Source organism: Cebus imitator, unplaced genomic scaffold (assembly GCF_001604975.1).
Source record: "Cebus imitator isolate Cc_AM_T3 unplaced genomic scaffold, Cebus_imitator-1.0 Scaffold53, whole genome shotgun sequence".
NCBI lineage: Eukaryota > Metazoa > Chordata > Mammalia > Primates > Cebidae > Cebus > Cebus imitator.
The window spans coordinates 3,512,467-3,528,540 of record NW_016107368.1 but is presented as its reverse complement, the minus strand read 5'-3'; the positions used below and the strand labels follow the sequence as shown (position 1 = coordinate 3,528,540).

At 46.3% G+C, this 16,074-nt stretch overlaps 1 protein-coding gene across 5 annotated transcripts in view; it reads right to left on the bottom strand.

Moving 5' to 3' along the window:
* RFX2 (regulatory factor X2) overlaps positions 1–14,751 on the bottom strand; it is a 117,183-nt gene extending 102,432 nt beyond the window's left edge. For 2 of the 5 annotated variants that reach the window (XM_017528328.1, XM_017528332.2), the window contains exon 1: positions 14,488–14,751. The gene's annotated coding sequence lies outside the window, so the exon portion shown is untranslated. The remainder of the gene's footprint in view (positions 1–14,487) is intronic. The other 3 variants (XM_037738393.1, XM_037738394.1, XM_017528331.2) reach the window with 2 other exon arrangements.
* Between the last annotated feature and the right edge of the window lie 1,323 nt (positions 14,752–16,074).

Genomic DNA, 16,074 nt, shown 5'->3' with positions numbered 1-16,074 from the left:
ATACTGTACACTCTCATTTCTTATAATTTAATCACGTTGCATTAATAAAATGTTCTGAGTTCACATGATTTAATTCAATGCACTCATGGTATTCCACGATGTTTCACAATATCATGTGCTCTCCCCTCCCAGGGTCCCCCACCGTCTTAAGGCCATTGCTGAGGGCAGCTAGAAGCAGCAGATTTGGAAGAACATGGAACAAGAGGACCCACGCCATACCCTTCATCTAAAGGAAGAAATCAGAAGTTTACTTTAATAGTACTGAATTAGAGGGTCTGAATTAGAACAGTAAAATCAGAAATCGAAAGGAAAGAATCAATACAAGACCAATTTGGGTGGTGGGACCTATGGGAAGTAGCGAGGAGAAAAGAGGGCAGTGGGTTAGTGGAGGTGAAGGAGAGTGGGGAGGAGACCCAGCCTTTAACACTGGGCAACAGAGGAGACACCTCCATCTGTAGTCTCGGACTAGACCCCGGGAGGAAGAACGAGGGGTCCACGCTGCTCAGGTTTCCGGCAAGAGCAGGGTGCCCAGGTGGGGATCCAATGGCCACACATGTCTCTTTCTTTTGGGGCCTTGCCTTTCTTCCTGGACCCTGGGCCCAGCGCTTTCTGAAGCAAAAAACTCTGAGTGGAGTTTAGCTGCAGGAAAGATTCCTCAGCTACCTGCCCAAGAGACTGAGACGTGCATTAAAACATCTTTACCCTTCTGAGGGTGTGATTATCGTTCCAATTCTGCCAGGCTTTTGCAAGGATTAGAACACATGTAACGCACCAGGCACATAGTAGGTGCTCATGGATAATATCAGGGCAACTCTTATTTATATTTTCGAGACAGAATCTCGCTCTGTCGCCCAGGCAGGAGTACAGTGGCGTGATCTCGGCTCACTGCAACCTCTGCCTCCTGGGTTCAAGCAATTCTCTGCCTCAGCCTCCGGAGCAGCTGGGATTACAGGCACTCACCACCATGCCAGGCTAATTTTTGTATTTTTAGTAGAGATGGGGTTTTACCATGTTAGCCAGGCTGGTCTTGAACTCCTGATCTCATGATCCACCCGCCTCGGCTTCCCAAAGTGCTGGAATTACAGGTGTGAGCCACCATGCCCGGCCTGTTATTAATTTATTATTATTATTTTAGAGACAGGTCTTGCGCCAGCACCCAGGCTGGAGTGCAGTGGTGTGAACATGGCTCACTACAGCCTCCAACTCCTGGGCTCAAGTGATCCTTCCACCTCAGCCTCCCAAGTAGCTGGGACTTCAAGTGTGCACCACCAGGCCCAGCTAATTTTTTATGTGTGCAGAGACATAGAGTCTTGTTATGTTGTTGAAGCTGGCCTTGAATTCCTGGCCTCAAGCTATCCTCCTGTCTCAGCCTCCCAAAGTGTTGGGATTACAGGCATGAGTCACCATGCCAGGTTCTCTTTATTTTGAAGACATAACCTTGTGATCTAACAGGCGCTGCTTTTAAGGTCTGGCTACTCTGGACTGACTTTCTGCCCATTTGCTTGATTCTGTGGCCAACATACCACTCTCCGCTGTTCTTGAAAAACCCTCCTTTGTTTTTATACAAGAATCAAAAATGCTATTACACAGCACTGAGCATTCTTAAATAGATAGAGAAGGCAAATAACTCGATAAATGATGTCACACATTATTTATTATGACCTTTGTAACCAGACAACTAAATGTATAATTATTTCAGAGTGTCTATTTGCAAACAATTAAGAACTTTGCTACCCATGAAGCTTATCCCTGCCTCTGTAAGTGGTTTTTTTGACCTGCATTAAAAACGATCTCTCTTCCTGATGAGAACTGTTACTAGTCTAACTAGAAATTCGGGGCTACACTGTGAGAACTTGAAAATGGGGGCTCTCCCAGCACGGTGGCAATGCAGCAGGTGCTTGGCTGATAATAACACCTGTGAAGAGGCTGCAAGATAAAGAGAGACTTCAGCGAGATGCAATTTCATCAAGTTCATCAGAGCCACCTGGGCAATGATCTTGAGTCAGTGTCTCTTTGTTGGTTTTAGCACATTCCAGGACCACCAATACTACCATTTGCTATTTTTCTTTAACACTCAGCTCTTGAGTTTTGAAGTCTGTTCTTCATTAAACAGGAGAGGTCAAGACTCTAAGAGAGGGGTTAAAGATACCTTAACACCCACGAGAGACTTTCTCCTCAGCCTACGAGAAGGCCTAAAAAAGAACTGGAAAAAAAGAGGACTCCGCTTTGGCAGTCCTCTGCCCAGTGGTAGCAGATCCAGGTGTTAGGAAATGCTTTTGAGCTGGAGAACAAAGCTGGGGAAACAGATCTTTAAGAAAGGCAGCCAAGGTTAGAAATATTTGCCTACAAAGTGAGTAAATTTTATGTAACTCTTGTTAATTCTCTGTAATTGCTTCCTCTGCCACTGCTTGTGGCCCAGGGCTGATTTCTTGGGGTGACCCCAAGTGTCTGGAGCTTTCAAATCTTTCACAAATTGTTTGAACCACAAAAAAAGCTAAGGGTTAAAATACAACTTGCCCTATAACCTTGCTTTCCTCAGAGCAAAACGGAGAATTCACTGGTTCAACAAATGCTGAGTGCCACATTTCGTTGCTGAAACAATTCTAATAGACATAAACAGCTCTATATTTGTTCCAAATTGACTTTTTAACAGAGTGAAATCTTTGCGAAGTTCCAAAGCAAAACAAGAGAAAAAAATCAAGCCACTGCAATGGGCTGGGACATAGAAATCGGCATTTCACATTCTCCACTGTGTACTCAGCTCCTAGCAATGAGACCCAGCAGCAGCTCTGTTAGAAAACTGCCCCCACTGCCCGAACTTTCTGGAAAAGAACTTCATTTGCAATTTTGGCTGGGTAAAAAGGGAAATTAATTAACAGTAGGGGTCTTTGATTAAAATTTCTTTTGAGATTTAGTTAAGGAAAAGTACATATTGAAAGAGCTGGAATGTTAATTGAGACTGAATTGAAAACATGGAGTTTGAAGGCTATTGGATTTCAGGCACAGGGTGCATGATTTTTTTGTTGTTGTTGTTAGAACTGAAGGTTACCATTTTGATGTAGGCCTCACAGTCCTGAAGAGCACTTGGGCTCATGTGTTTCATTCACTCACGTGTTAAATATGAAGCCCTCACTCGTGTGTTAAATATGTAAAATGGCCCGTGGGAATTGTGGCAGGGGTAGCTGTCTCTATCCTCCAGAACCTTGTCACAATCAAAAATAGGAAATGAGACACACAAATCACTACCACCTGTCGAAGTGGCCTTGCAATGCTAAATCTAAGTGCTGGGACAATTTGCCTGCAGTCCTTGCCACTTTTGGTTGATTACTCCAGCAGCCCCCAACGGGGGAGGGGAGGGCAATTCTGTTCACCCTCGCTCCCACCTCAGGACATCTGGCAATCTCTGGAAATAGTTGGTTGTCACCACTTGGGGAAGGGGGAGTGTGCTTTTGGCAGACAGAGGCCTGGGAGGCTGCTCCACACCCTAGAGTGGACAGAGGAGTCTCCCCAACTAAGAATAAACTGGCCCCAAATGTCAATAGTGCATGGTAGAGACCCAGCTTTAGTTTATATTCTTCAACTTAGCTCCCCAATGAAAATCTCTAATACCATGGCAAGAGGGCATTAGAGAAAGGTCTTGAGGGAGCAGTAGGACTTTCTTCAGTAGAAATGACATTGCAGAGAGAGGGGATAAGGAAGTATAAGACCGGTTTAAAGTATGGCAAGCTCATCTGGAGTAGTGAAAGGGAGGCAACGACAAGGGAGATGGCGCTGGCCTCAAGGAAGCCTTGAATTCGTGGTTACAACAAAGGGGAGGGAGCAGTTTGTCCGTCTGGCTAACAAAAGTAGTGAGAAAGTGCCTTGTAGCTCAAAGAGCCGTGACAAGGTGAGTGGGAGAAGACGAAGAAATTAGTAAGAATTCAGAGACAAAGGAACCCAAGGTCTGTGCAAGGAGCCGCAAGGAGACAGTTCGGAAGTGATTAGGGAGCAGGCTTTGGCAGTGACCCGAAGGCCTCTGTAACAGGAGAGGAGGGCTACTTCCAGTAAGAAGGAAAGACTCTGGCAGCTACTAGAACTAGAATAAGAGAAGTGGGCTCGTGTAGGCCCATGTAAATGGGAGGAAGGCGGAAGTTTCCGGACCGGAAGTCTAGGTGGGAGGCGCCATGTTGCGGCCCACGCTGACTCTACCACCTCACAGTTCGTTAAGTTAAGTAACTGCACATTGATAAGTCTTTTCTTTTGCATGCTAAGTCTCTCAGATGAGCACAATCATCAGTGTGAACCAAGGCTGGCAATTAATTGAATCATATACACTTCCAGAAATAATCTCTACTCACCTGCGTCTGTCATTTTAAGGGTCTGTGGTAAAAATACCAGGATTTACACAAAAGATTTCCTCCTGAAATATATTCTGTTTTTAACTTAGGGTGTGAATATCACTTGCCAGTGGTTTCTAACAATTTTAAATGTGTCTAGTGCCTTCTCCCCTCTCAACTTTCCACGTGATGATATATTAACACACGTAAATGCTTAACTAATTATAAGCTCCTCAGATGTTTGGTATTTCAGGCCCACAAATATTTCCTGAATAAATGGATGGAGACCCCAGAGAGCTCCTCTCTGAAGTCCCTAGTAGGGTGAATTCTTCTAGAAAATGAATAGTTCCTTTTAAAACCAGAAGCACATCCTTTAATCTGGTTTCAGTGGGTCTGGAATTCCAAATATATTTTTTCTCAAGGCAGGCTACATCTGTCTGTACATATTCTGAGACGGACAGGAGAGGTGGGAAAAAGACCTTTGTGTTATTTTCTTTGGGTTTCCATTGGCCTGGGTGGAGCCCGCATACATTTTTGTGGGCTGGTAATTTTTTTGGAAACAACTTCTAAGGCCTTTCCCCACAGATCACCTTTTGGACAGAAATCTATCCTTGGAAACATGGCAAAGTTTCTAAAAGATAAACAGTTTGCATTTTTTAAAAAAGCATAATTAAGTGCTGTTGCAGCTTTAGGAATGGACTTCTATATCATTGGTATAATTTCAACAGTTTTCCAGGAGACAGGAGCTCATGGGTCAAGCCTTCTGCCTTTCTGTGGGGACCCAATCCTTTTTCCCACGGGGTTTGTGCAAATCTAATCTTTCTGGTTGCCGCTGGATCTCACTCTTCATGGTGCTCAGTTCATGAGGTTACTTCCTCCTCTGCCTTTTGAGCCTCTGTCCAGGTTCTCCCTCCATGTAAGAGTCCCTTCAAGATCTCTGCTTAGCATGGTCTGAAAGGTGGAAACCACCCAAGTGTTCATCCATGGATGAATGGGTAAACACAACGTGGCATATCCATGCAATGGAATATTCTTTAGCCTTAAAAAGTAAGGAAATCCTGATGCATGCTACAGCATGGATGAGCCTTGAAGACACTGTGCTAAATGGAGTAAACCAGTCGCAGAAACACAAGTACTATATGATTCCACTTATATGGGGAATAGTCATCAGATTCATGGAGACACACAGTAGAATGATGGGTGCCAGGACCTGGGCAGGGGAAATGGGAGTTAGTGTTTAATGGGGACGGAGTTTTTGTTTGCAAAGACGAGAACGTTTGGAGATGATGGTGGCGATGGTTGCACAACAGTGTGCATGTACTTAATGCCACTGAATTGTGCACTTAAGCACAGTTAAAATGGTAAATTTTATGTTATGTCTATTTTACCACAATTAAAACCAAAATCAAAATGAACTTCCCCTGTTGGTTCCTTCTTGGTTTCCTGCTCCTTGAATTTCTATGGCTCTGTCCTTGGCCTTCTCTTCTTACTCTCCACCCTCTTTTTGGGGTGACCTTATCCATTTCCACAACCAAAATGAACAATTATATGCCGATACTCCCAAATCCTCACCTCCAGCCTGAACCAATCTTCAGTTCCGGACCCCAAAACCTAGCTGCCTCCTGGAAAGCTGTCCCACTCAAACTCTCCGAGCACAAAACTGGACTCATTAACCCCCTCCCCTTCAAACCAATTTCTTCCATGTTCCCTAACTCATTGACCTGTCATGTTCTGCCCAGTTCCTAAAGTCAGACACCTGGGAATACTTGGCTCTTCCCTCCCTTCACCCTACAGTGAGTGCCCAGACTTTCATGAAGCCCCAGAAACCCTCAAAGCTCTGTCTTCCTCACCATTCCTTGGTTGTTGATTTAGGGCAGGCCCTTGTCACCTTCCCCTGGACTATGGCAATAGTCGCCTACGCATTTGCTACCTCCAGACTCCAAGCCTTCCGATGCATCTACTAGAAGCCTGTCTGATCACAGACCTGCATCGCCACAAGCGTCTCAGCCCAGCACCAGGGGGACAAGTCCTGTTTGTCTAGCCAGGGGTTGACAAACTTTTCCTATAAAGGACCGGACAGGAAATATTTTAGGCTTTGTGGGTCACATTCTGTTTCTTTCTAAAATACTCAACCGTGCAAATACTCCTTGCTGTGCAAAAGCTGCCAGAGATAGACAACATGGAAGTGAAATGGGCGTGGCTGTGTGCCAATAAAACTTTACTTACAAAAACAGGCCACAGGCTGGATTTGGCCCATGGGCATAGTTTGCTGATACCTGCTTAGACAAAGGCCCTCCAAAGTGCCCTCCGTCCTTCTCTCTAGCCTAATCTCTCCTGGACCCTGCACTCAACCACTAGAAACTGCTTGCAGGTTCTTGAAAACATGGCCACACCCCTCTCCCCACCGGCTGCCTGCAGAACACCATTCTCAAGATGCAGTTCAGGTCCACACTCTCTTTTCAGACCTTTCCTCAGCTCCAGGGAGAGCTGGCCTCCCCACTCTGTCTGCCCTCTGTGCCCTGTAGAAACATCTAGCAAAGCCTATTTGATACTGACTCCTCTTCCTTGTTGGTCTTTGATCTTTGTAAACTGATAGGATAGTACTTTACTCAAAGAAGGCAACGAATAAATCAGTGAAGGATGAATGAATGAAGAATGTATGAATGAATGATGAACAAATGTCAGGAGTCTGAAAAGCAGGTCTTCCAGTAAATGACTGGACGGTTTGATACGACGGCTACAGGCTGACGTTAATCCTACCGATGATCCAGTTTATTATACTTAGAATAGCATCCAAACTTTGCCATGGCCTCCAACGCCCTGCAGGTTGCCCCTGCCTCTTCTGCCTCTCCTTGCTTTGCTTGCCAGGCATCAGCCACACAACTGCAGGACCTTTGCACTTGTTGTCACCTGCCGGGAAGGCTCTTCCTTCTGAACCCCACAGTGCTGGTTCCTCCTTCTCATTTCAGTCTCACCTCCTTAAAAACTCCTGGACACCAGGAGCCCCGTCAGCATCACACGGCCTTGCTTTGTTGTCTCTACAGTTCAATTGTTCAGCCAAGTTCAAATGTAAGAAGCCTCTGATGGCCAGGCACAGTGGCTCACACCTATAATCTCAGCTACTTGGGACGCTGAGGTAGGAGGACTGCTTGAGCCCAGGAGTTTGAGGCTGCACTGCAGCCTGGACAACAGAGCAAGACCTCATCTCTTAAAAAAAATAAAAAAAAAAGAAGTTTCTTATTATTAATTACCCACCCCCGTCTCAAACATATGCACAAACACAGGAGACAGGCGTGCACATGTCCAAAATAACTGCAGAGACCTTAGTAAAATAGGTTCACCATATATAGCATATCTGGGCTTCATCATATAATAAATGACAAATAATCACTATTTTGAACCATTACATGTAAGCTCTATATATTTGTAATGGCTTTTCAGCTTTTACTCCACTTTAAAACACAGACTCTAGCAGGTGTAAATTGATTGACAGCATTTAAAATCTATCTGCTGTATGTATCATCTACAGGCAGTGGCAAGTCAACTGTATTTTTATTTAGAAAGTCTTGGAATTCACAAACATCAAAAATTGTAAGGAATTGCCAGGGCATACAACAGGATTTGAAACACGTAAGACCTATGTATCATAAAACAGGAATGCACTTTCAGGAAAAAACAACGGAGGTGCAGCAAGGCCGGGCTGTCTGCTCCTAAGGGCCCAACTCAAGTCCTGGCACGAAGACGAGGCCAGTTCTCGGCTCCAAGTGGCTCAATTCCAGTCTCCAAATGTGTTGGCATCCAAGAGCCAGTGATAACAGAGAAGGGAAACCAGTTTTAAAATGTTCTCATCTGTAGAGCTGGCCACCCCCCAAAGCCCATCACAAGTGTGATGCTGGGGAGTCATCTCAGAGGGGCCCATGCCGAAACCAAGATGTAGGACTCCAAGCGACTTCTCATGTTGTCTGTTCTTACAAAGCACCTATGCTTACAGAGTGACATATTAGTACCATGAGTTTCTAGGTTAATTCAAGGGCATTTCCTATCCTAAAACAGACAGCGTAAGGCCTGACCACTCAATCAAGCCAGATGTATTTACTAAAAGCCTCCTTCGCATTTGGTACTGGCCAGGAAACCACAATAAAAAACTCATCATCCCAGGTCACTTACTTATTTGCTTCAGTCTAATAATAATAACAACAACAACAACAGTTACTTTTCTCTGAGCACCTACTAGACGCCAGCTCCTGTGCTAAACAGCTTACAGAAATTATTTCTAATATAGCAACCACACAAGCTATTATTATCAATTTCACAGATTTCAAACCTTGCCCCAGAGCCACTAAGCTAATAAACGGTGGCGCCACAATTTAACCCTTTCTCTGCTATGCCCCAAAGCCCTGGTCTACAACACCCAGCACTACTGCACCCTGCAATTTTCCTTTCCTCTTTCCCCTGTCTCCATTCATCCAAGTTCATCCAATTTGAGCTCTACTGACTCTCAGAGATGGCAATAAGAGCTTAAGGTGTCTATGAGCAATTCTTAATTTTAAAAAAAACTTTTTTTTAGGGACAGGGTCTCACTATGTTGCCCAGGCTAATCTCAAACTCCTAGGCTCAAGCGATCCTCCTGCCCTAGCCTCCCAGGTAGCTGGTGTGAGCCATCACATCTGGTGCAGCTCCCAACTCTTCATTTCTACATATGCTTTCCCCATAAGTGTCAAGGAAACTATTTATTCATTCATTTCACAAATAGTTTTCAATTGCCTACTCAGCACTAAAATTATTCTCAGCCCTGAGGATATAGAAATTAATAAAACAGATAGAAGTTCCTCCCCTTACGGAGCAGACATTTTAACAAGAGGATGGTAATATAAAATAGATATTTATAACTTATGGTGTGTTAAATAGGAATAAATGCTAAGGAGAGAGGGAAAGCAGGGAAGAAGCTGAGAGCACCCATTCGCAAGTGGGTGGCCTAGTGACATTTGAGAAAAGGCCTGAAAAAAGTCGGGGAGGCAGCCCTCCAAATACCTGGGCAAAGGGCTTTCCAGGCAGAGGTGGAAGGAGCTTGCGGGGCCCAGCAGGGTGGAATTACAGTGAGGGGAAGGGACCTAGGTTCCTGATGAGGTCAAAGGAGTATTAGGCTTGGTGGAAAGCAGAATCAGGGGTGACTGGCTTTTGCTCCAGCTGAGATGAGAACCATCAGAGGGTTTCAACCTGAGGAATATAAAATAAGATTTAACATGACACCCCTCCCCCAGGGTTAACAGGCCCCATCTGGCTGCTGGGCTGAGGAGAGACTGCTGAGCACCCGTGGTGGAGCCATCTGGGCTTCTAGCTTGGACCAGAGGGGCTTGGATCAGAGGCGCTGGCAGTGGAGGTAGCAAGGTATGGTCAGGTTGTGAGTAACTACTGAAGGTGGAGTCAACAGGATTTCCTTGGGAGAGAGTAGTCAAGGACAATGTCAAGGTTTAGTCTGAAAAATGGGGAGAATTGAGTTGATATTTACTAAGGAGCTGGGGGGGTGCTTTGGGAGGAGTAGATTTGGAGGGACTATGACAGGCTCAGGTTGGCCACCTTGAGTTTAAGGTGCTTATCAGAATCCATGTGGATGTGCCCAGCAGGCAGCTGGATAGATGTTTTCTGCAGAGACCTTAGAATCCTAAGCCAGTCTGGAGCTTCCCAGGCTCCAGTTCCCTCTAGACCTGTGAGGGTCTCTCTCTGGCCCTTTTCCTACTCTTCCTTCACCTACCCTCATCCCTTTCACCCTCTTCATTCTGGGTCTTCAGGTATATTTCTTTCCTATGAGAATTCCTTTGCTGATCTTAGAGTTTCCAGGAAGCAAGTAGGTGGTTTTCAGTTTTCTCTCTAATTCCCAGCATATATTCCATCGGCCTGCCCATCCATCCATCCATCCATCCAAAAAAATAAGACCTTTCACTATGCCAGGCATATGTCTACATGATAGAACATGAGAACACGACCAGCAGAGGAGCGAATTGCCATATCAATTCTAGAGAGGGAGTCAAAACATCTTTTAAAAAAATACGTAAGCCCACAAATACTGAAATCCAGTAAACTCTGAAAACTGACAGTTTTTTTGTAAATTTGGCATGGACTCACTTGGTGACAAAAGCTGGCCTGGACTGACATGAGGTTACTTATGGTCCTTCTCATCCACACTTTGTGTGAATATTCATATAGTTCAGTGCAGAAATACGGCTGTCTTTAGCTGGAGTGCCCTGAACCTGTAGTTTCAGATATAGGACCCCAGACTCGCATTCTCTCCCCTCTAGTTTAATGAGTGTCCTGACAAGCAAGACGAGAACATCCCTTTGCTTTTCAAAAGTTTCATATTTTACAAGTAAGTGGGTATGCATATGGGAGCATACTGTTTCAATGTTTGTAAATATTTAAATATATTTGTTTTATATTTAAAATGTATTTATATTATAAATTTTATATTTAAACATAAATATTTTAAGATAAAATAAATATATTTTATATCCATGTTTTAATATTTTAATATATATTTTTTAAATATTTATATTTATTTATTTTATTATTTTTGTTTTTTGGAGATGGAGTTTTGCTCTTCTTGCCAAACTTGAGTACAACGGCAAGGTCTCTGCTCACTGCACCTTCCGCCCCCTAGGTTCAAGCAATTCTCCTGCCTCAGCCTCCCAAGTAGCTGGGATTACAGGCATGTGCCACCACACCCAGCTAATTTTGTATTTTTAGTAGACATGAGGTTTCTCCATGTCGGTCAGGCTGGTCTTGAACTCCCGACCTCAGGTGATCTACTCGCCTTGGCATCCCAAAGTGCTGGGATTACAGGCATGAGCCACAGTGCCCAGCCAAAATATTTAAATATTTTATAAACAGCTATTAACTTTAGAAATAAATATACACTACAAGATATGATTTCTTCTGCCCCAGAAGTTTATGAGCAAAATAATCACTAGCTACCATAAAAATCCACAGGCTCAGAGGCTGGGTACGGTGGCTCACGCCTGTAATCCCAGCACTTTGGGAGGCCATCGCAGGCAGATCACTTGAGGTCAGGAATTAGAGACCAGCCTGGCCAACAGGGCGAAACCCCGTCTCCACTAAAAACACAAAAATTGGCCGGGCGCGGTGGCTCACGCTTGTAATCCCAGCACTTTGGGAGGCCGAGGCGGGTGGATCACGAGGTCAAGAGATCGAGACCATCCTGGTCAACATGGTGAAACCCCGTCTCTACTAAAAGTACAAAAAATTAGCTGGGCATGGTGGCACGTGCCTGTAATCCCAGCTACTCAGGAGGCTGAGGCAGGAGAATTGCCTGAACCCAGGAGGCGGAGGTTGCGGTGAGCCGAGATCCCGCCATTGCACTCCAGCCTGGGTAACAAGAGCGAAACTCCGTCTCCAAAAAAAAAAAAACACAAAAATTAGCCCAATGTGGTGGCACACGCGTGTAATCCCGGCTACTCAGGAGGCTGTTGCAGGAGAATTGCTTAAGGCTGGGAGGCAGATGTTGCGGTGAGCTGAGATCACAACACTGCACTCCAGCCCAGCCTGAGTGACAGAGTGAGAACCTGTCTCAAAAAAAAAAAAAAAAAAATCCACAGTTGCATTTAAAATTTTGACTCCATTATATTAAAGTTAAGCGAATTTAATATGCTAATTAATTATAACTCTAACATAAAACTAAACAATTAGATCTAAGGAATAAAACCCAAATAAACGATTCTTCGGCACCTACATTTCTGGTGAATAGAACCATCCTTAACAGTACTTCAGTAATAAACAGTGTTGAAAGATGAGTAATATCATCACATATACATTAAGGTAATGTGTGCCCTTTATGCAGAAAGCAAGTATTAAGTAATTTCAAATAACTTGTCCTGTTATTGAGGTAATTAATAATTCTGTCTCTCTCTTCTCAGATTCAGTGGTTTATAAGAATGAACCTAAAGAACTAAAATAATTCAGTATTGCTTTTCCTGCAGGGGCAAACTATTTCAGAACTCGTTCTGAACCCAAGTCCGTTGAACTGTCACAGAATCACAGAACCAGTGATCTTTCCCATCATACATTATAAGCTCCCTTCCATACCACACCTGTTGATGAAAAAGCACTGGTGATTCAAGAACTTAAATTCTTTTCATAGGAGAGGTTACTGTGAACTCTTCTCTGGTGACAGTAGGTGAGTTGCCATTTCTAAGGTTACTTTACAATCAGTTCAGGTCTTTAAACTGGAGCAGGAGAAAGCACAGATGCCCCTCCCCTTTCCTCCTTATCCAGAAGGACAGGAGGTAAGGATCTTTCCATAAGCAAACAATGAGGGCATGACATAAAAAGATAAAATACATGTCAACAATATGTACAGGAAAAAATATTTTTAAAAAGTCTTTGTTGTTGCTTTGTGTGGTTATTACTACTGTTACTTTGTTGGGGGACTCTTAGTTTAAACAGAGAATGAAGCGCGTACAAGGGTTCGATGCTTTGGATCTGCAGAGATGAAGCTGACTGAGAGGGAAAAGAACTCGTCAAAGCCTGCACTGGTCATTTACAGGACAAAGCAAGAAAACGATTGCGGGGAGGCGCAAGATTAACAACACCCCAATCCTCATCCTACGAATGAGGCCTGGGGGGCGGGGGTAAGGCAGCCCGCCCTGGTCCCGCTCTCCATCCGGCCCTCTCCCTTCCCCATTCCTGCGGCACAACCAGGAGTTTAAAATAGGAAGATGAACCGCGCGGCAGCCGCCAGAATGGCCAGGGCGCTTGGGGTTCCCGGGGGCCCTTGAAATAGCCACTAGGATCGGGAAACCCAACTTTCCCAGCGGAGCAGCGAGGAAAACCAACAGGAACGGAGCCTGAGGCTGGTGGCGGGGGAGCGCGGCGGCTTCTCGGAGGGAGGGGAAAAGAAAGAAATGAGCATTTGAGTGAGTGAGGGTGTGTGTGCTTGTGCGTGTGTGTGTGCGCGCGCGCGTGCGCGCGCTGGGGGGTGCAGGGGGTGGAGTTTAAATCCACAAACACACGCACGCATTCGCATAACCTCGGGAGAAAATGCCACCGAGGAGTTTATGTTCTTTAACAAAATAATAAATCGAAAAGAAAAAAAAGTTTCACTTGCGTTGGGGAAACTTTTCTTCCTTCCAGATCAGTCCTAAGAGGGGAGCTGCGGAGGGGATTCCTGGGGGAGGGCATGGAAGGAATGGCGGACGCACGAACCCCCGAACTCAGGAATGTGAGGTCTCAGGGAGAAGGGGAAGGGGTGTCCGAGGAGCCCAGAGCGCGAGGATTTGGGGTGAAAAGGTGAGAAATGGTTCCCGGGGAAGCTCACTCGGGGAGTTTGGGATGAAAGGGTGAGAAGGGCAGGAGGGGTTCGTCCCAGGGCAAACGCACCAGCTTTTAGTTAAGGAATGAGAAAAGGGTTTCGGGGTGCCCCCAAATTCAGTATGTCTGGGAGTCTATTAAAAAGGGGGTTCCCGGGACAAGTCAAATCTAGGAATTTGGGGTAAAGATGAGAGGGGAGTCTTCGAGGTCCCCCCAGTGCAAGGAGTTTGCGGCTGAGTGACAGAAGGGCTCTGGGGTCACCCCAATTTCGGAGATTTAGGGAGCAAAGAAGAGAGCCCAGGTGCCCTCAATTCAGAGAGTTGAAGGGCATGAGTAAAAGAAGGGTCGTAAAACTCTCGAGAGTAAAAGTGAGAAGAGGGTCTCCAGGTGCCCCTAATTCAGAGATTTTCAGGGTATGAGTAAAAGAGGGGTCCTCGGGTGCCCCTAACTCAGAGATCTGGGGAGTAAAACTGAGAAGAGGACCCCCCAGCGCCCTCAATTCAGGAAGTTTGAGGAGTCTGGGAAACGTTCCCGGGGCGCCCCCAACTCAGCGAGTTTGAGGGTAAGCATGAGAAAGGGGTCCCCGGACGTCCCAACCTCAGGAAGTTTTGTAAAAAGTGAGGCGACGGCACCGCACTTCCCCCGCGTTCGGTCAGGGAAAGTGGGAGAGTCGCCAGGGTCCCCCCAAACTCTGCCGCGCGCGAGGGACCGGGTTGCGGAGGCGGGTCCCGCGGGCGCGCCCCGGGACGTTTGGGGTGTGTGGCGGGGACGTGCTGCCCGCCCCCCGGCCCCCCGAGCCGGGTCCCCGCCGCCCCCCGCACTCGCCGGCCGGGCCGGTCGCATTGGTCACCTGGAGTTCGGGCCGGGAGTTCGGGCAGCAGCTCCCGCGGCGGCGGCAGCGGCTGCTGCGTGTTGGTCCCCGTTGGTAAGTAACAGTCTCCACGGCTACAGTCTCTATGGCGGCGGCGGTGGCGGCGGCGGCGGCCGCTCCTCCTCCGGCTCCCGCCGCCCGCCAGCCTCGCGCCGCCTGCCCGCCCGACGGGGCGGGGCGTTGTTACCGGCAACGGTTACCAGGCTCCGCGCCCCGCCTCCCTAACGGCCCGCCCACGCCCGCCTCCAACGGGCCCGAAGAAGGCGTGGCGCGAGACCTTACGGCGTCCCATTGGCTGTCTGCAGAGTCTGTCAGAAGGAGGGGGCGTTCCCCGGTGCAAAAGAGGGCGAGGCCCGGCCAATCGCCGCTAAGCGGGGCGGGTCTTGGCGGGAGGCGCGCACGGCGTGGAGGGTTGGCAAACGGCAGGAGCGCGCGGGGCCGGGGGTTGGTGGCGGGTTTTCGGAAAGTTTAGTTTTAGGGGACCCAAAGGACTTCGTTTACTCCACAGGAGGAATATGAAACATAGGGGGCCACTCTGATCAGGGGTCAGCAAACTCTGGCCACCGGCTGAAAATTTAAATATATATATTTTTTACATGGTTAAAAGAAACAATCAAAAGGAGGTTTTGTAAAATGTGAACTTGATAGGAGACAACTTTATCGTATTGGGTCCAGTATTTTGAACTAGTTTAAAAGTTGGCAAACTGTGGCGTGTGGGTCTGATTCCACCTGCTTGGATTTGTAAATAAAGTTTTATTGGAACACAGCCACGCCCACTTTTTGGAACAGTTTGGAAAGGGGTGGAGTGGAGTAGCTGCACAAAGACGGCCTGTCCCATGCAAAGCCTAAGATATTTACTATACGGTTCTGTACAGAAAATGTTTGCCAAACTCACCACCTTTCTCTCAAGCTGGTAGATTTCAGCCATGAGTAGGACTGAAACAGACAGACTCTCATAGAGCTTTTATTCTAGTGAGGGAACATAGCAAACAGAATAAAGAAGTATACTTACATAGTTATTGGAGACAAGGGGCTGGAACAATAGGAGAAAAAACTTGGTACTTTTTTCAAACTTTTTGAAATCAAGGCAGGAGATTAGGCTTCAGCCCTCATTCATTCAATAAAAAAATCACAGGAGTGAGTGCTGATAAATTGTTATGTGCCAGAAAGTGATCTAAGCATTTTTAAAATATGCAAACTCCTTAATATTACAATCACATTTTTAGAAAGATGCTAGGCATTATCCCCGTTTTTTTGTTTTGTTTTTCTTTTTTTGAAACAGAATCTCGTTATGTCACCCAGGCTGGAGTGCAGTGATGCAGTCTCCGCGCACTGCAACCTCTGCCTCACGGGTTCAAGCGATTCTCCTGCCTCAGCCTCCTGAGTAGCTGGGATTTACAGGCACATGCCACCACGCTAGCTAATTTTGTATTTTTAGTAGAGAGGAGGTTTCACCATGTTGGGCAGGCTGGTCTCGAACTCCTGACCTCAAGTGATTCACCAGCCTCGGCCTCCCAAAAGTGCTGGGAATACAGGTGTGAGCCACTATGCCCTACCTATCCCCAT